The sequence below is a fragment of the Pelodiscus sinensis genome, chromosome 6, assembly GCF_052426305.1.
Source record: "Pelodiscus sinensis isolate ZL-2025 chromosome 6, ASM5242630v1, whole genome shotgun sequence".
NCBI classification, from domain to species: Eukaryota; Metazoa; Chordata; order Testudines; family Trionychidae; genus Pelodiscus; species Pelodiscus sinensis.
In genome coordinates, this window is record NC_143057.1 from 17,575,972 (window position 1) to 17,596,073 (window position 20,102).

Genomic DNA, 20,102 nt, shown 5'->3' on the forward strand with positions numbered 1-20,102 from the left:
TGCTCTGCCTATTTCCAGGGGATTGCTGCCAGTTGGAACTAGCTTGGGGGCATCTTCAACCTGACCTGGGAGAGCCATAACAGGCTGTTGGTTCTCAGCTTCTGGAAGCAGAACTTGCTTTAAGTGCCTAACTATCCTGTTATATGCACAGTAATCACATGAAGTTCAAAAGTAGAAATAGCTGAAAAAAATAAAAATTTTAATGAAAATATTTTGAAGGAAACCAAAAACAATTCTTGATGGTGCAATCCAATTCTTTGTCTCTTTTTTTACCTTTAACCTATTTCTGGGGAAAATGTACATTGCAGTCAAACTCCCATTTATGGGTCAAAAATACATTCTATTAAGGTGATGGGCAGGAATGGTTAGATTTTCAGTAAATCAAATCAATAGGAATTGGAAGTCAATATAACTTCCTCAATTTATACCAGCTGAGATTCTGACCACACATGTAGTTACATCCTACTCAAACATATATGCATCTTAGAACTGTAACTTGAAGAAAACACATTTCACAGTAGCAAGAGTCTTCCTAAATCACAACATCATTAATGTGAAAAGCAAGGGATCACCTATATTTACTAATATCACTGTACTCTGTGTGCCAGAGCTCTTTCTCACTCTTGGTTGGTTCCACACCTCCTCTTAGTGGCATGCTGGGCTTTTGCACGCTCCCTAGGTGTTTCCCTACACCCCTGATTTACTGTCTTCCCCTTGTCTGAGCATGGGTGCTCCAAGCTTCTCAAGCACCCATGCAGGGACAACTGGGGAGGAAGGACACAAGGGGGGTGTGGGATTTATTGGTCATGTGACTCCTCCCTGTGCCACCCGGGAGAGAGCTGGGACAACACCCCCTCTTCCCCAGTCTCTGCCCCACCCCTATTCTGCTTTGCCTCTTCCCCCATTCCACCCTCATCCCACCTCTTCCTCCAAGTCCCCTCCCCAAGTGATGATGCCCTGGGGGGCTAGCAGGAGCCTGGCACCGGCAGCAAGGGTTGGGATCCCCACACACTCATTGGCAGACATGGTCCATCCTGACTAGACCTACACCATATCATCTTGCACAATCTTTATCTTGTTCATGGTCTCTTAGGGTATGTCTACACAGCAAAGTTATTTTGAAATAACTTTCCTAGCATCTACACAAGCCAACTGCTATTTCGAAATAGCAGAGGGCTTATTTTGAAATTGGTAAACCTCATTCCACAAGGAATAGTGCCAATTTCGAAAATGCTGTTTCAAAATAAGTGCTGTGTAGATGCTTATTTCGAAAGAGGGGGCCTCCAGACCTTCCCAGGGTGCTCTGCTGGCCACCCTGGCCACAAGGTAACTTCTGACCTGATGCCCTGCTGGAACCAGTTCTGGCTGGCCTTAAATGTGATTCAGCATCCATTGGACGTGCTATTTCAAAATAGCAAAAAGCTATTTTGAAATGCATTTTGTGTGTAGATGCGTTATTTCAAAATAAGATATTTTGAAATATCTATTTTGAAATTAGATATTTTGAAATAACGCTGTAGTGTAGACATACCCTTAGAGCTTGGGTTGGTCTGTGGTTCGCCCTCCTGTCTTTGGATGAGAAGAAGGCCATCAACCAGATTGACCATGGGTATCTCCTGGGCACTCTGCAGGTGTTCAGATTCAGGCCTCAGTCTGTGGAGTTACTTCAGGTGCTGTACACCTCCACAGAGGATCAGCTGGACTCACACCTCAGTCACCTGTTGGCTTTCAGACATGCTCAGACAAGGGGAAGACAGGCTAAGGCTGTCCACTTTCAAGTTAGTTGTACATTCTGCTCAGTGTCTTCTTCATAAGACTGATGGGGTTGGTGCTCTGTGAACTGGTCCTGTCACTGTATGCCAACAGCATGCTCCAAGTGGACTTGATGGCCTGATGTGGGTGGAGTCTTATCAAGCCATTTACTCAGTAGCCTCTGCATGTGTCAACTGGGTCAAGAGCTCTGGCTTGGTGGTTGGGGCTGGGCAGCAGGTGAGCTCCCTTAGGTTTACCATATTTGAACTTTCAAAAAAGAGAGCACCCCTGTGAAGGAGTGTATCTGTATCAGTATTTACCAACTCATGTTGTACTAATGTGTGTACAGAATATGTCCCAATCCCCTCCCCCTGTGGTACCCTGAGCTGGCTGCTGCCAGTTTCTTTTCAAACTGCACCACACAACCTTCTATACACACTCATGCATCACTTGCCACATTTCCACCTCCTTGTGTCCCCTGCAGATACCAAGTGGCAAGACCAGTAGTCAAGGGTGAGGAACCCCAAAGAGATATCAGTTGGCAGTTCCTAGATGGAGCTCCGAGTACAGGCATGTATCTGGCATGGTTCATTCCTGTTTCTGAAGGAAATCATTATTAGTAGCCTCACAAATTCACAGGACTGCCTCATCATCCTTCTCCTAGCTATGGTCAAGTTGGCCATTCATAACACCAGGAAGAGGAGGTTAGCGAGGGAAGCCCTATGACTGTGGGGCCTGCTTTCATTCTTTTATCCATTCATGCATGTGGGCAGAGTTCCTCTGGGTGGCATCTGCTGGCTCCCTCAATGCCTTTGAGGATCAGTGAGCACTGTCCTAAATTCTCTGCTCAATGTTTTCTCCCAGGTCCCTAGTTTTGCCCCTTTGACGCATGTGTCTGGTTTTTCCTTTTTTGTCTCCTGAACTTGGTTGAATTTTGGGTTTAGTAGGTCTTCCATAGACTAGAGGAGAGGCCCATATCCAGCACCCTTCTATAGCCTTCTGGCCTGACTCTGTCATACATGCCACACAATCATTTCATTTTATAGTGACCATCTGTAAATATCAACTGCTTCACAAATGTACCTCACAAAACATGTGAACATGAGCCAGGGAACAAGCATACAAAATGCTGTCATATCCTGCTTTAAAAGTATCTTTCAAGGATCTTGACATTTAACATCAGTGGTACCAGAAGAAATTTTTCAAATTACTGAAATGTAGATGATTTTTTCCTTAAATAACATACCAACTTTGTATTCATGGAGGCCACAATCATGTCATCCAAACACAGAATATAATAATAGCCCATCTATCCTCTAGTAGGATCACTAGCTTTGAATAATCTGATTACAAGTATGTGTAAGTCTATATGTACTATTTACAAGCTATTGTATATGTGTGGTACAGCTTACATGCAAGAACTAAGTAAAAAACATTAAGATTTATGATAGGCACTGATCACAATCTCAGTTCAGCTAATGAGCAAGCCAGTCACAGTCAACAAACGCCTAAATTCTGCTACAGACTAACAAAGCTTCTTGAAATTATTTTGGAATATAATGAGCTATGATCAATTACAATTATTCATTGCTGGACATCTAGGTCTATTATTCAGCCCAGTGTAAGTGTAATTGTCTTATTATAATGATATGAGTAGAGGTTCATAGAAATAAGAAGACAAATGTAGCTCTCCAAGACAATTACAGTCTATTGTCCATTAGCCAAAATGAAGTTAGCTCGGTTTTCATTAGTGAGAACCTCACACAACAGCATAAGAGGGTGAGAGGGGAAGAGGAAGATGATCTGATGCACAAGTCATCCTGTTTGTCCTCTTTTGGCTGGGCTCCAGCACTTAACAGATTCAAAACCTTATCATTGCATAAGACCTCTCTTTCTCTTCTCATTCAAAAATCAATTACATGTTACCGATAATAAGCATGGTGCCTTGCTCCTTCCTGACTGGAAAAGTGACTGTTTGCTTTCTAGATGCATTTTCTTCACCATTTAATGCTCATCAGTGCTGGGAATCTAACTTACTTTGCTCATGATACAAAAATGACCTAACATGAGTGAATAAAAAAATGCCTCACACAAAAACTTTTTACAGTGTAACTCTATTTAATGAGAAGATTTATTACATATTTTGAATCTTTAAATTTTATGTATTAATTACCAAGGAAAAATTTGTTATATTTTCGAACATATGTATACATAAACTAATGAAATAATGAAAAATCCATAAACACTGGTGATAAAATAAAAACCAGTGCCATTAGTGCACAAGATCACATATTATTGCACAAGAACACCATGAGTGCACAGTTAGTGTCATTAGTGAACAAAAACACATATTTTTAGGTCTTGGAGCTACAGTTATTTACTAGAAACAAAGGCTTGTGTCTGATATAACTACTCTGTGAGACTCTTCTCCTATGACATGTACACATTCTCTGGAACTGAAAAAAAATACTTCTAATCCTAGAAAACTCTTATGTGCAGCACATGCAGCTTCTGTTGGCTCCTGAACAAGATGTTTATGTGAGGGGGAGAGGGATAGCTCTTTACAGATAGGTCTGTAAAGTGTTTTGAGAATATTGGTGGGAGCCACTTTAAAGGTTTCTTGTTTTACTAAGCCTAAAGTCTGTGCCTATATTAAAAGCACAAAAGGCATCAGGCAGAAAGGGCGGGGCTGGAGCAGCCAGCCCTTTCCGCCTCCTGGATTGCAGTGCTGCCTCCCACAGCCCTCAGAGCGGTGCTCCAGCGGTGATTTAAAAGGTCCTAGGGCTCTGGCTGCTATCACTGCTGCAATAACAGTGATGGCAGCTGGGCACCTTGTGCTCCTTTAAATCACTGGGTCCCAGGGCAACTGTCCCCTTTGTCTTCACCCCTCCCCACACTGCAGACCTGAGCACATCTGAATATAGCCTGCTCAAATGCAAGTTATCTATGTTTCATTTCGATGTGTGATCCTCCTGATGTCTTAGAGATTTTTTCTCCTTCAATAAGACAGATCATTTACATTTCATTAACATGCAACTCCAAGATGGAGTTTCCTCACAGCATTCTGTGAGAGAATGAAAAAACCCTTCTTGTGCCCTATCGTAGTAGCAATAATAATCATACAGTAAGTTAAATGGTGTCCATTTAATGGGGAAGGCTCTTTTCAATTTCAGTTAACTGTACAAGCTGCATTTTGTTTATGTAAATACATATAAAAAGGTAGTTAATTTAGATTAGATGTAGGCTGCCTCTGTGACATTTATCGCATGCCACCTGAGACTACTCATAGGGAGTAGTGAACCATCATATTTAATGCTATAGTGTGGTGATACTACAGTATGGATTTCTGCTGGCATAGCTGTGTCAATCTGCATGGTGAAGAAGGAAATCCAGTATAGCTATGCCAGCAGATGTAGATACATTAGCAAAACTATGCTTGTGCCAGTGTAGCTTGTTTTGCATATAGGAGTTGGTTTTATAATGCTAGTACAAAGTGCCGCTTTGCTGGTATGGTCGTATCCCCACTAGGAGTTCTTTGGTGGTATATATACCAGTATTGCCACACAGGCAAAGTGCTCCTAGACATTGCTTAGTAACTTCTAAGCTTCTAGGGATCCAGGACTACCTAAACAGTCCAGTTTTTGTGCATGGAGCTGACTGTTAAGGTACACAAAACTGCATAGTCAAAACTCAGGCACAAATATGTTGAGGCCAATTAGCAAATTTGGTCTACAATATAGTTCCTGACAGAAACTCACTGGACCTGATTCTCAGTTAAGTAGTATGACTTTAAGTCCCCCTTTACATTGCCAGAATGCTATAAAATGTGATAAAATTATATTTATACTCATTTTAATATCATTACAGCAGTGTGAAGGAGCCTTAATATAAATGAAAATGAGGTTCAACAAATTCAAAAGGCTAATCCTTCACACTGAATGAATGGCAGCAAGATGGGGCTAAAAGTACTGCCTCATGCATTATGGAAAATTCATACATTATGGAAAATTATTGCTGGGGTCTGATATGAAATACTTTCTCCTATCCCATGTTCTAGACACCATGTTTTCTTGTGTTAACTCCATTTGCTCAGTGGGAACAACTGGTGCAAACATGACATCTTGACCAGCAGATGTAGAATCAGTTCATGTCACACCTGTAGAGGCAAAAAGCCAGATCTGGGTATGTCTACACTGCCATCCTAGTTCACACGCGGCACGGAGTAGGTAGTTTGAATTAGGCTCTCTAATTCGAACTACCGGTACACATTGTTCCACGAAGAGTAATGGTAGTTCAAATTAGAGAGCCTAATTCGAACTACCTACTCCGTGCCGTGTGTAGCTGCGGGCATGGAATCCGCACTAATGAGGGTTTAAAAATGGTGGCGCCCGGCAAGATGCAAATGAAGCCCGGGATATTTAAATCCCGGGCTTCATTTGCAACTTTGAATGCCTACATTAGCCACCCTAGTTCGAACTAGGGTGGCAGTGTAGACATACCCAGAGAGAGGTAAAGGGGCTGCAGTTCTCCTTTTGTATTCCATCACAAATGGGACATTCTGCTACTGATTAGGATTGGATAGGTCCTAAAAGGCATTATGCAATCAGCCATGTGAGCATAAGCTCCTCCTCCTCTTTCTCTTTCCTGCTTAGTCAGCATCATGTACTGACAAAACTAGAATGTAGAATCAAGAGCAATTATTATTGAAAAGTATTAGTTTTCAAGCCATATGCTGATATTCAGGGATTTGACTATGCCTTGCAAATGCCTGGGCTTGGCAACCCTGCAGTTGATCTTCTTGCTAGCAATCTCAATAGACAGACCATGGGTAGAATAGTCCTGGAAGACAACGTGTCTTCATCTCTCGAGACTTGCCTTGCTGCTGTTCCTTAATGGGATCATTAATAGACAGGGGTATTCAGTCTGTGGGGATGGCACAACCACCTGCAGGCAGATTTGAACCTGGCATCTCAAGAGCTTACTGTAAAAGCCTTTATAGATTGATCTATAAAGCCAGCTGCTTCTCAGCTCAGGCTCATTCTTATCTTTTTCTGTAAGTGCTCTAAGTACCACTACATGGGACAGTGAACCACACCTCATAGGTGTGGGTAACAATAGCAATGTGGCACTTTTTGTGATTCTTAAACTCCTTTAAATGTGGCTTAGAAAACAAAACGAAAAAGAAAAATTCTATGAGCGAATGACTGTAAGATATTATAACTGAGTACATGGCTTGTCACAGCTATAGAGTTTCAGGATCTTTGGGAGTGGGGGGCTATGTGTTACAAGACTATGGACAACATCTGTAATCTGATCCTTCTCCTAACAAAGTGTCTGGTAATTCTTGGACAAAAGACTTAGTTTGCAGCCAAGAAATACAGGAAGGGACATGAGCTATAAGGGTATGTCTACACTACAAAGTTAATTCGAACTAACAAACGTTAGTTCGAATTAACTTTAATAGGCGCTACACATACAAACCGCTAGTTCGAACTTAATTCGAACTAGCGGAGCGCTTAATTCGAACTAGGTAAACCTCATTCTATGAGGACTAATGCCTAGTTCGAATTAAGTAGTTTGAATTAAGGTCTGTGTAGCCACTTAATTCAAACTAGTGGGAGGCTAGCCCTTCCCAGCTTGCCCTGGTGGCCACTCTGGGCACCACCAGGGAAACTTGTCTGCCCCCCTCCTGGCCCCAGAGCCCTTAAAGGGGCACGGTCTGGCTATGGTGCCCGTGCCAGGTGCAAGCCTGCCAGCACCCAGCCGGCAGACCCTGCACTTGGCATGGCTCGAGCCCACCACCCGCTGCCACCCAGCCCTCCACCTCTTCCCGGGACCAGACTGGCGGCTCCCGGGAGCCTGCCCGGGGCCACAAGAGGCGGGCGCCCGCCTGGTCTAGTGCAAACATCGTGGACCTCATCCATGTCCTATGCACTAGGCACAGGAAAGTGGCCATCTAGGGCAGGAGAGCTGCCAGCCTGGCCACCCAGGAGCAGGTTTGCATGAAAATCAAGGTGGTCCACTGAGACCCCCGACCCTGAGCCCTGAGCCCTGAGCTTACAATGGCCATACTGGGTCAGACCAAAGGTCCATCTAGCACAGTAGCCTGTCTGTCAACAGCGGCCAACACTAGGTACCCTAGAGGGGATGGAGTGAAGACAATGACCAAGCTATTTGTCTCGTGCCATCCATCTCCAGCCTTCCACAAACAGAGGCCAGGGACACCATTTCTACCCCCAGCTAATTGCACTCCATGGACCCAACCTCCATGACTTTATCTTACTTGTCTTTAAACTCTGTTCTAGTTCTAGCCTTCACAGCCTCCTGCAGCAAGGAGTTCCACAGGTTGATTATTTGCTTTGTGAAGAAGAACTTTCTGTTATTAGTTTGAAGCCTGCTACCCATTCATTTCATTTGGTGTCCTCTAGTCCTTCTATTATGGGAACTAATGAAGAACTGTTCTTTATGCACCCTCTCCACACCATTCATGCTTTTATAGACCTCTATCATATCCCCCCTCAGTCTCCTCTTTTCTAAGGGTGTGTCTAGACTACATGCCTCCTTCGACGGAGGCATGTAGATTAGCCAGATCGGAAGAGGGAAATGAAGCCGCGATTAAAATAATCGCGGCTTCATTTAAATTTAAATGGCTGCCCCGATCTGCCGATCAGCTGTTTGTCGGCAGATCGGGGGAGTCTGGACGCGATGCCCCGACAAAGAAGCCTTTCTTCATCGACACAGGTAAGCCTGGTTTCACAAGGCTTACCTGTGTCGATGAAGAAAGGCTTCTTTGTCGGGGCATCGCGTCCAGACTCCCCCGATCTGCCGACAAACAGCTGATCGGCAGATCGGGGCAGCCATTTAAATTTAAATGAAGCCGCGATTATTTTAATCGCGGCTTCATTTCCCTCTTCCGATCTGGCTAATCTACATGCCTCCGTCGAAGGAGGCATGTAGTCTAGACACACCCTAAGCTGAGAAGTCCCAGCCTCTTTAGCCTCTCTTCATATGGGACCTGTTCCAAACCCCTGATCATTTTAGTTGTCCTCCCCTCTCCCACCCTCTCTCTTCCCCTCTCCCACCTCCTTTTCCCAGTCTCCCCGAGTTTTGTTCAATAAAGAGAGTTTCTATTTTTGAACACACGTGTCCTTTATTTTGTACATCAGGAAGGGGGGCTAGGGAGGCATAAGTGGAAGTAGGTGAGGGAGGAATGGGGTACGAGCCCCCGATGCGGAGGACTGAGGTGGCTCTGTGGGCTCCTCGGGGTGGAAGCTCTCCTGCAGCCCCCCAATTGACCTCCCTCCCCGGATGGCAGCCTGCGGCAAGTGCAGCCGGTCTGATGGCTGAGTGCTGTGATGTGTTGAGTGTGGGCACTCAGGGCACACCAAGCCAGGACTGCTTTACTGTCCCTCATCGAGTTAGACAAGCAAGTGGGGAACCCTGAGAACTGTCTTTCCGGGGTGGGGGTCGGGACCCTTTAAGCACAGCCCTCGGCTAACCTGAGGCAGCAGCTCCACGCTCTAAGTCCTAATCTGATGCGCTGCCGGCACTGCTTCCGGCCATCCTTAACCCCGGTTCAGGGTCCACTCAATGTGGACATGCTAGTTCGAATTAGCAAAACGCTAATTTGAACTAGTTTTTAGGTCTAGATGCACTAGTTCGAATTAGCTTAGTTCGAATTAACTAATTCAAATTAAGTCAGTTCGAATTAGTGCTGTAGTGTAGGCATTCCCTAATAGACGTATTTCTGGTTTCTTCATGGAGAAAGTTATTCTGGGGGAGCTTTATTTAATACTATGCAATCACAAAGCCATTTCAATCTCTGTTGGTCTGTCTCTCTTTAGTACACAACCCACTGTTTACTTTTAACTCTTAACATTTTGCATCTTTTACATTGACTGGACACTGGGAAAAAACATCATATTCTCAGGAGCATCTCGGTGTTTAGAAACAAATTTGCTTTCTTTTCTGTAACTGACTCACGTGGAAATTATAAGTTTGGATTCAATCAGGCAAACAACAGCATTTGTCTCCAATGCAGTCTGACACCTAATGTACTTTGGGCTTCCTCTTCTGGAACTGTCCTTCAGTCTCCTCTATTGAAAGGGGCGTTTGAATAAGAACAACCCAGAAAACTACAGTCAGTTTAACTTCTGCACTGGGAAGGAAAATAGAGCAAGTAATTAAGGAATTCATCTGCAAATATCTAGAAGAAAATAAGAAAATATGGTGATAGGTAACAACCAGCATGGATTTGTAAAGAACAAACCTATCTGATAGCTTTCTTTGATAGGATAACAAGTCTTGTGGATAAGAGAGAAGCAGTGGACGTGCTATACCTAGACTTTAGTAAGGCATTTGATACAGTCTCACATGATCTTTTTATCAATAAATTAGGGAAGTACAAGTTAGACGGGGCTACTACAAGGTGGGCACATAACTGGACGTATAACAATTTTAAGACAGTAGTTATTAATGGTTCACAATCATCCTGGAAGGACATAACAAAAGGGGTTCTGCAGGGATCTGTTTTGGGATCAGTTTTGTTCAGTATCTTCATCAATTATTTATATATTGGCATAGAGAGTATGGCTATTAAATGTGAGTCAACAGTGTGACACTGTTGCAAAAAAAATAAGCAAACATGATTCTGTGATGCATTAACAGGAGCATTGTGAACAAGATACGAGAAGTCATTCTTCCACTCTACTCTGTGCTGAGTAGGCCTCAATTGAAGTATTGTGTCCAGTTTTGGGCACCACATTTCAAGAAAGATGTGGAGAAATTGGAGAAGGTCCAGAGAAGAGCAACAAGAATGATGAAAGGTCTAGAGAACATGACCTATGAAGGAAGACTGAAAGAATTGGGCTTGTTTCGTTCAGAAAGTAGAAGACTGAGGGTATGTCTAGACTACATGGCTCCATCAACGGAGCCATGTAGATGAGTTTACTAGACATAGGGAAATGAAGCGGCGATTTAAATAATCGCTGCTTCTTTTACATCAAAATGGCCGTTGCGCTGTGCTGATCAGCTGTTTGGCGGCACAGCAGGGCAGTGTGGATGTGCCGCGGTCGACAAGGGAAAACTAGTTCGAATTAGGAGGGTAGTGTAGACATACCCAGGGAGGTTAAACACTGGAATAAATTCCCTAGGGAGGTTAGATAGATGTCTATCAGGGATGGTCTAGACAGTGCTTAGTTCTGCCATGAGGGCTGGGGACTTGGTGACCTCTTGAGATTCCTTCCAGTTCTAGTGTTCTATGATTTTATGATCCTTGTGTGGAGATAAAATGACAAGAAGGCATGGAAATAAAAAATTACTTGCACCAGTGCTTGCTGTAGTGCTGTTTTTTGATCTTGATGAGGTTTGAAAGCAACCTACTGCAAGATGTTTACTTTTCCTTTTGTATTTGATGATTTCACTTATCAGCATGGCTAGCAAAGCAAGAGACTTTTCTTCACATTTGCCAAAATGTTCATTATTGAGCTTTTTTCCCATCAAATAAATCCCTAGGAAACTATTCTAGCTTGTGCAAGTTTTGCCAGCCACATGACTGCCATGACCAGCTTCTGCAAGTTAAACCAGCCATATTGCTCCATGAGCCAGGTCGGTAGGAGGCACATATGCACTCCAAACCCCCTGCCAACCAAAAAATCACAGCAACAAGTCTCAGAGGGTATGTCTACACTACCACCCTAGTTCGAACTAGGGTGGTTAATGTAGTCAATCGAAGTTGCAAATGAAGCCCGAGATTTAAATATCCCGGGCTTCATTTGCATCTTGCCGGGCGCCGCCATCTTTAAATTCCCGGTAGTTCCGACTCCGTGCCTGCGGCTACATGGAGTAGGTAGTTTGAATTAGGCTTTCTAATTCGAACTACCATTACTCCTCGTGGTAGTGTAGACATAACCAGAGTATGTCTACACAGCAGTGTTATTTCAAAATAACTGACATTCCGAAATAACATAGTGCACATATACACTATAAGACTTTATTTCAAAATAATGTCAAACTGGAGGACTTCTTACTCTGACTCCTGTAACCCTCAGTTCATGAGGAGTGAGGGAAGTCGAAGGAAGAATGTTCTTCCTTCGACTTCCTGCTGTGTAGACAGCACCAAAAGCCAAGTTAAGTTATATCGACTTTAGCTACACAATTGACATAGCTGCAGTTGCATACATTAATTGGACTTTTGCCCTGTAGTGTAGACCTGCCCTCAGAGTGCAGGTCAACTGATTTAGGATTACTTTAGGGGGCTAAAAATAGCAGTGTAGACGTTCCCAGTTGGGCTGGAGCATGAACCTTGATACCCACTCCCCCTCACCAGATTTCAGAACCCAAGTTCTAGCCTGAGCCTGAATGGCCACCCTGCTATCTTTAGCTCCACAGCATGCTCTGAGACTGCTGCTGGTGGTTTTTTTGTTTGTTTTTTCCCCCCCTCAAGTGTGCCATAGAAGCCTGGCATGCTTGAGAGAATTTTAGAATTGGTATCTGCCAGTGAAGTAACATATCTATTCAGTACATAACGTCAGTATTTAAAATCCATCATCACTTAATAGCAAAGGAGAAAAAGCGGGGCATGAGACAAGATTAATTGCAAACCACAAAGAATCCGGCAGAAAAACTTTGATCTGAAACCATGCCTGTAAGTCAGCAGAAGAAAAAAATGTAACACAGAGTGCAGAAAGCATATGCTAACTGATGGAGTGTTTGATTGTCAGAGTTCCAAGTGAACAACAGCAAAAATATTATGCCAGCTGGAAAAGGTGCCTTCTGTGACTCCAACTCAGAGGAACATTGAACCTTGTGGTTTTGTCATTCATGAATTATTAGGTCTCATATGCTCCACGGGGATTCTGCTGTCATTTTGGCAAGTACAAATCCCAGCTAATGTTAATGTTAGATGTGACCCATGGACTGTTTACCATGAACACAGAGATCCCCTGTTCTCAGGAAAATGACTTATTGAATTTCACTCATTGCCTACACATTAAACATTGCAGTTTGGTCCTCAAAGAAAATTCAGTGTGCAAACAAGTTGCGTATACCAGTTGAAGAGTAATCTTTGAGAGCAGCCTGCATGACACAGTGACACCTTATCTGCTTATTAAATACATACCTCACAGCTTGGTTTAAACAACAATACAACGGTGATACACATCAACAGAACAGCTTCGCAGACACTTTGAAGAACTTGAAGTTTAGGCTGACAGTTGGTTCTCATGCTGGACAAACTGGCCTGATTTAAGCACACAACTGCCCATCTGAACTTGAACTTCCAGATAGCTTTCTGTGTTGCTCTTTAAAAATAAAATCACACTATTTATAGATTTCAGACTGTACCACCAACACCCTATATATAACTGTGTACAATTAAATATTTAGGGGATCTCAGTTTTAAAAAGACCAAGGACAGGCTTCCTTCAACTGCAAAACACACATAGCACACACAATAAGTTGCAATTCTTATTACATGTGCTTCTTGGACCTGATCATGGAAGGTGCTGCTGAGACTGCTCACTACTTACTGCCTTCAATGGTAGTCATGGGAACTCAGCATTGGGCCCCAAGTCACCAGGGCTACGTCTACACTGGCCCCTTTTCCGGAAGGGGCATGTAAATTTCACCAGTCGTCGTAGGGAAATCCGCGGGGGATTTAAATATCCCCCACGGCATTTAAATAAAAATGTCCGCCGCTTTTTTCCGGCTTTTAAAAAAGCCGGAAAAGAGCGTCTACACTGGCCCCGATCCTCCGGAAAAAGTGCCCTTTTCCGGAGGCTCTTATTCCTACTTCAACTTAGACGTAGCCCTGCAGTGTGCCCACTCCAAGTTGATTTAAAGTACAAATACTTAGAGGCGCTGTTGCAAACTAACTGCAGGTACAGAAAGGAGCAGTTTGCAAAAGGGAAGTCATTCTTTTGAAAATGTGGTACAAAAGAAAGACGTTTTGCTTGGTATGGGATTTCAGGATCTTTGCAGGTAGTTTAAAATGTTGACTGAAGACCAGGTGACGTACAATAGTTCAATTAGATTAATATACTGTATATTCACTGTCTTTATTTATGTCTATTAACAACGTCACAGACCTAAAAATTAAGTGAGCCACTAATATGTCTCTCTGTCCATCTAGAGATATTTTTTAAAATATCTCTAGATATTTTATCTAAGTCTTATTGCCTAAGTCACTTAAGAGTCTAAGTTCACATTGTGAAACCAGATCAATACCAACATGTACGTGAATGTGGGAACAAACATGAAAAAGAAAAAGTTACTTTTAGATGCACAATTTCTGAATCTGACTAACTCGGTTTTACTAATTTCCTTGGCTATGTCTAGACTGGCATGATTTTCCGCAAATGCTTTTAATGGAAAAGTTTTTCGTTAAAAGCATTTGCAGAAAAGAGCATCTAGATTGGCACAGACAATTTTCCTCAAAAGCACTTTTTGCGGAAAAGCGTCCGTGCCAATCTAGACACGCTTTTCCGCAAAAAAGCCCCGATCGCCATTTTCACGATCGGGGCTTTTTTGTGCAAAACAAATCTGAGCTGTCTACACTGGCCCTTTTGTGCAAAAGCTTTGCGCAAAAGGACTTTTGCCCGAACGGGAGCAGCATAGTATTTCCGCAAGAAGCACTGATTTCAGACAGTAGGAAGTCAGTGTTCTTGTGGAAATTCAAGCAGCCAGTGTAGACAGCTGGCAAGTTTTTCCGCAAAAGCAGCTGCTTTTGCGGAAAAACTTGCCAGTCTAGACACAGCCCTTATATTCAGCATAAAGGTTGTGGCCTTGATTGTTTCCCCTGCCTCCTGCATTCCTATTCCTGGGATGAGCACAGTTTAACCAGACCAGAGAATCAGACTCCAAATGGCGTTGATCATGAGGTATTTCCTACAAGCAGCCAATAAAAAAACCTCAGCAGTAGTCAGAATCCATTGGCTAGAATCCAGCAGCTCCATTCCTGTGTATTTGTATTGATATGCATTCCAATTGCCCCTGGTTTTGGAGTAAGAATTCCATTTTTTCTTCATTTGTATCAAGGTAGATATATGTCTCCTCTGCTCTATCCCTCACTTACAGAATGTATTAACATATATCAGTGTCATTGAAAGTGAGACTTTGTGATTGTCACAGACCTCTCCACAGCAATAGCAGGGATGCACACTTCCTGTTACATGACAACATTCCCCTGCCATTTGAAGGTCATGCAGGCTTTTCAGAGTTCTTAACCATGTAAATCTAGAACATGCAGTGCTCAATCACTCCAAAAGAGGACAGGAATACAGACACTCAATGGATAGTTCATTACAGTATTCACAATTGTTATGGTACACCATGTGTGGGTGACAAATGAATGACATTACTGAGGTGAGTCCCACACTTCCCTTTGGTTTGGTAGTTTAGGGTGCTGCCTCTTGTCCCCTATTCCTGGGCATTGTAGGCTCTTCTCATACCCTAGTGGAAGGAGGGTGGGGAAGGGGGGAGAAGAGGGGAAGGGTCCCAGTCCCACTCTCTACATCTGGTATACTCTGAAGATGTTTACAGTGAGGTATTCCATAGTCTAGAGAAAGAGGCAGTCATATATTTTAGAATACCACTATAGCTTAGTCCAGTTCCAGTTTTATTTTTTATTGCGTCTTGCCATTACTTTGGGGATCCTCCAAGCACCAAACTATCCTGATTTCCTTCAGTTACTTGCACAGAATGGCCACAACAATTACAGGCTTCTCATGAAACAAAAAACAGGACTGTGTATCACTTTAAAGATTAACAAGATGGTTTATTAGATGATGAGCTTTCGTGAGCCAAACCCACTTCCTCAGATCAAATAGTGGAAGAAAATTGTCACAACCATATATACCAAAGGATACAATTAAAAAAAATGAACACATATGAAAAGGACAAATCAAATTTCAGAACAGAAGGGGGAGAGACGGGGACAAAGGGAGGAGGTCAATGTCTGTGAGCTAATGATATTAGAGGTGATAATTGTCTAATAATTGTCACCTCTAATATTAGCTCACAGACATTTACCACCCCCCCCCTTCGCCCCCCTCCATCCCCCTTCTGTTCTGAAATTTGATTTGTCCTTTTCATATGTGTTCATTTTTTTTAATTGTATCCTTTGGTATATATGGTTGTGACAATTTTCTTCCACTAGTTGATCTGAGGAAGTGGGTCTGGCCCATGAAAGCTCATCACCTATTAAACCATCTTGTTAGTCTTTAAAGTGCTACACAGTCCTGTTTTTTGTTTCAGCTGCACCAGACTAACACAGCTACATTTCTACCACTAGGCTTCTCATGAGAGATTCCTAAAACCAATGAGAATATCTTCCTTCACCCATGGTAGCTCACTTAATTTGCTATGTGGTTTGAAAGTAACTACAAACACTTAAGTAATTTTCCTCTTAAAAGCAGTCCTCGGGTATGTCTACACAGCAGGGCTAAAGTTGGAATAAGCTATGCAACTTCAGCCACATTAATTGCGTAGCTGAAGTTGAAATAGCTTACTATGTCTTCTGGTGCTGTCTACACAGCAGGAAGTGGAAAGAATAATCTTCCTTCAACTTCCCTTACTCCTCATGAAATGAAGGTTACAGCAGTCAGAGTAAAAAGTCCTCCAGCTTGACATTATTTTGAAATAAAGGCTTGTAGTGTAGATGCGCCCTTACTGGGTTGCTCCATTGGGAATAATCCCAGGAACACAAGAATTCAGAGATATAAACATATGTAGGACAGTGGTCTGTAATCAGTATTCAGAAAGGTTCCAGAGTTCTGTTCTTAATTGTGATTTTTATGTTTTATTATGAAGCTTACATAAATACTGTAACATGCGAGCTAAACATTCCTCCCTTTTACGAATACCACATAAACAGATCTGGCACCATTTTACTTGTCTCCTAGGCTGCCTTATATTTGCACAAGTAAGGTATATTCAATTCTCAAGGCATGTCCAACCCACTGCCCCTTTTCATGTATTATGATGGGTTAATGGTGTATGAACCAGCTCATTAAAAAAGATCTGTCTAATGCTGCTGCTAAATCCAATATCAGTTTTTCCCCCTTAGGCACAAGGCTTCTTTTCTTTTCACATGGAAACCCATCTTCAGAGTCCAGCATTGTATAATGAATAGCATAAGCAATGGAAGGATTATTACACAAATTCATTGGTATAACGATAATGTTTCCTGAAGCTTTCAGACTTGTTCTGCCTTCACACTGGTCAAGGTACCTCTTGTCAATATTTAATCTGTATTGATCCATGGCTTGATTACAACGCATAATGCTGATTACATCTATCTTCCCATAAAGCCTGGTTACTGTTTGTGACAAAACTCTCTATATAGATTTGATTTATCCTGACAGGACAAAGCTGAAAAAAACTGCTGAGATTTTTACTTTCCACTGAACCTATATTTTAGCACCCTGAAGGGTGCATGACAATTTCTTGTTAAGTTAGCACCTTCTTCTGTTTCCTGTTTCCAATGAAAAAAAAACAAGTTTACATTTTATATTATATAAATATTTGCATATATATTCATTCTAGAAAAAGAAATATCATTTGTTGTGAGGGATAACAACTCTCTCATTCACCCTCCTATTACAAGTCCCAAATCAACATGCCATCTCCACTCAGAAAAGCATATAAACATGTGCTTAAGATTAAACATATTCTTACGTGCTTTACTGAATAAGCACAGATTTAAATGCTTAAATGCTTCGTTGGACTGGGGCCACGATCATCTGTACCATAATTCTCGTATTTTGTAACCTGTGATTATAAAAATGTATACATAAGATTGCTAGCTCATGCTCTGAAAACCATAATAAAATTTCCCAAAGTCAGTGTAAAAACATGAAAACTGTGATATCATTAATAATTTCTTATTGATAGAGCCCTGCAAATCCATGGATTTCCGCTTTATACCTACATCCATGGATTCAGATATATTTGCACTGTTTTTGTGGATTGCAGATGATTACAAATCCAAATGTTATGTCTAAAGCCATGCAAATCTGCAGATATTCACAGCTCATTTTTTCAGATCACAGATTGGATTCAGATAACAATTAAGTTCAGTAGAGGCCAAATTCTACTCTTAAATGTTTGAGTGTAACTCCTGACTTATTAAACAGGAAACTTTGGAACACTGTTTCTTTACATGCTTTACTCCTCAAAGCTTGAACAATATTAAGAGCCCAACTGTGTCTGGCTTTACAATTGCTTGTGGGGCCAGCACAAAGAAATTTCTCCTTTACACATCCCTAGCACTTCAACTCCCCCTAGACCTAGGGGGACCTCCAATGGCACAATGGCTAAGGTGACTGCCCTAAAAGCAGGAAGTTGAGGGTGTGAGTGTAACCACCACCAAGGCTGATTTGAAGCTGGGAGCTGACTCTAGGAGCCTCTACCCTCTGAACTAAAAGCCAGCTGGCTCCCAGCCCATGCTGTAGAGGTCTCTTGAGCTTAACTCTTGCAGTGGTCTAGGTGCCACTTGCAGTACTCATTAACCACACTAGTTGTGTGGGTTACATGAGCCCACTGGGAAAACCCATCACCAGCTTCACAAGGAATAGAGCTAGCAACCTTGGATGCCTCCTCCAGTGATGCAATGGATAAGGTACTTGCCCTGGGATCTGGAGCTGGAGCTGGAGGTTGAGTGCTGGAGACCTGCACACCCTGGTGGCAGTCACCACCAGCATCTTGAGGGATAGAGTTGGCACCCTTGGAAGGTATAAAGGTAGGGATGCTGCAGGGCTCCTCTAATGACACAATGGATAGGATACCTGCATCAGAAGCAGCAGGTTGAGTGCTCGAGACCCACTCACCCTGATGGCAGCCACCACAAAGTACCCAAGGGTTGAAGCTGGCACCCTTGGAAGGTAGGATAAGGGTGCTTATGAAGGTAGGGACATTGTGGGTCTCCTCCAGTGGCACAATGGATAAGGTGTCTGCCTTAGGAGGGTGAGGGTTGGAGCCCTGCTCATCCACCACTAGCCTTGTAAGGGATGGAGCTGGCATCCTTGGAAGGATAAAGGAAGCACTGATGGTTGGGGGGATTCTTGAGTGGCTTAATGGAAAAGGTACCTGCTTAGCTAGACATGGGGGTGCAAACTGACCTGTAGGAGATAGGGACCTATTGGCAATGGGAGAACTGTCCAGTTGTGGTGGGAGGAATAAATTGTACAGCCCAAAGCATTTGTGCAATCTCCCTGCATGCCAGGGCACTGGATATGGGATTATGCCCCTTGAGGTCCAGTCCCTTATGCAGGTTTGTCTGAGGAGGTGCAGTTGTTCCACCCTCCCAGCTGAAGGACGTGACAGTCTAACCCAAGAGGTGTAACTGGCCTCTTCATTCCATTTTATGGTGATTTTCAAGTCTCACCCCTTACAATAGTATTTGGAGGGAATGCATGTAATTTAGCTTAACTCAGTTATTTTACAAATAAATAAATGCAACCCAACTATATTTGCTTTTAATTTATACAATTACTGTGAATTACTTTTTTAAATAAAACATCCCCAGACTAAGTGTTTTTACTTATCACTATACTGCAGTGTACAATTTACATTTAAGGTTCCATTTATGCCAATGCCATCTTGATGGTTAGCAATTTACTATTTTTCCTGAAAATTATCAATTTTAATGCTCATCGATTCACCATAATGTTCTTGTGCTTTCAGTACCATAAAGCCATTCAGCAAATCATTCTCTTTGAGAAGGGTTCAATCATTTTGCAGACACAGAGGGAATGGGTTGGCTCAGTGCCAACTCATGCAACATACAGGACTTCTCTATCTAAGCAGAGGATGATATAGTGTGGGGGGAGAGGGGAAAGTACATGCAAACACACACACAATGTGTAGAATTTCATTATAGCCATACTCTGCTCATTTCTTAAAGAGGCAAAGTTGCCAAATATCTAAGGGCCACATCGAAAGACCACTGAAGTCCATGAGAATCTTTTGATTGACTTAATAAATGGGTTTTGGACTGGGCCATCAGTGCATTTCAGTAGACTTCTTGTCTTACTGTAGGGTCTGATTCTGAACTGCTGAAGACAATTGGAATTTTGCCATTGATTTCAGAGCACATAGGACAGAGCCCAAAGTGTAGATTCATATCTCCTGACGAGCTTCCACAGCCATGGAGGCACTACGGGCAGTGAAACTGGTGCAGTCCTGTTGTGCAGTTGGGAAGCATTGCAGGGTATCTATTCCCTGCATGGTGAGGAGCTCTCCTTCTTTCCAACATCAGGGAAAATGTGAGCAAGAGGCTATAGAGCTGCTGTGTCCAACCAGTTTTGAAGCAGTACCCACTATAGTGAGCTAGCCTCACTCAACCAGCCAAA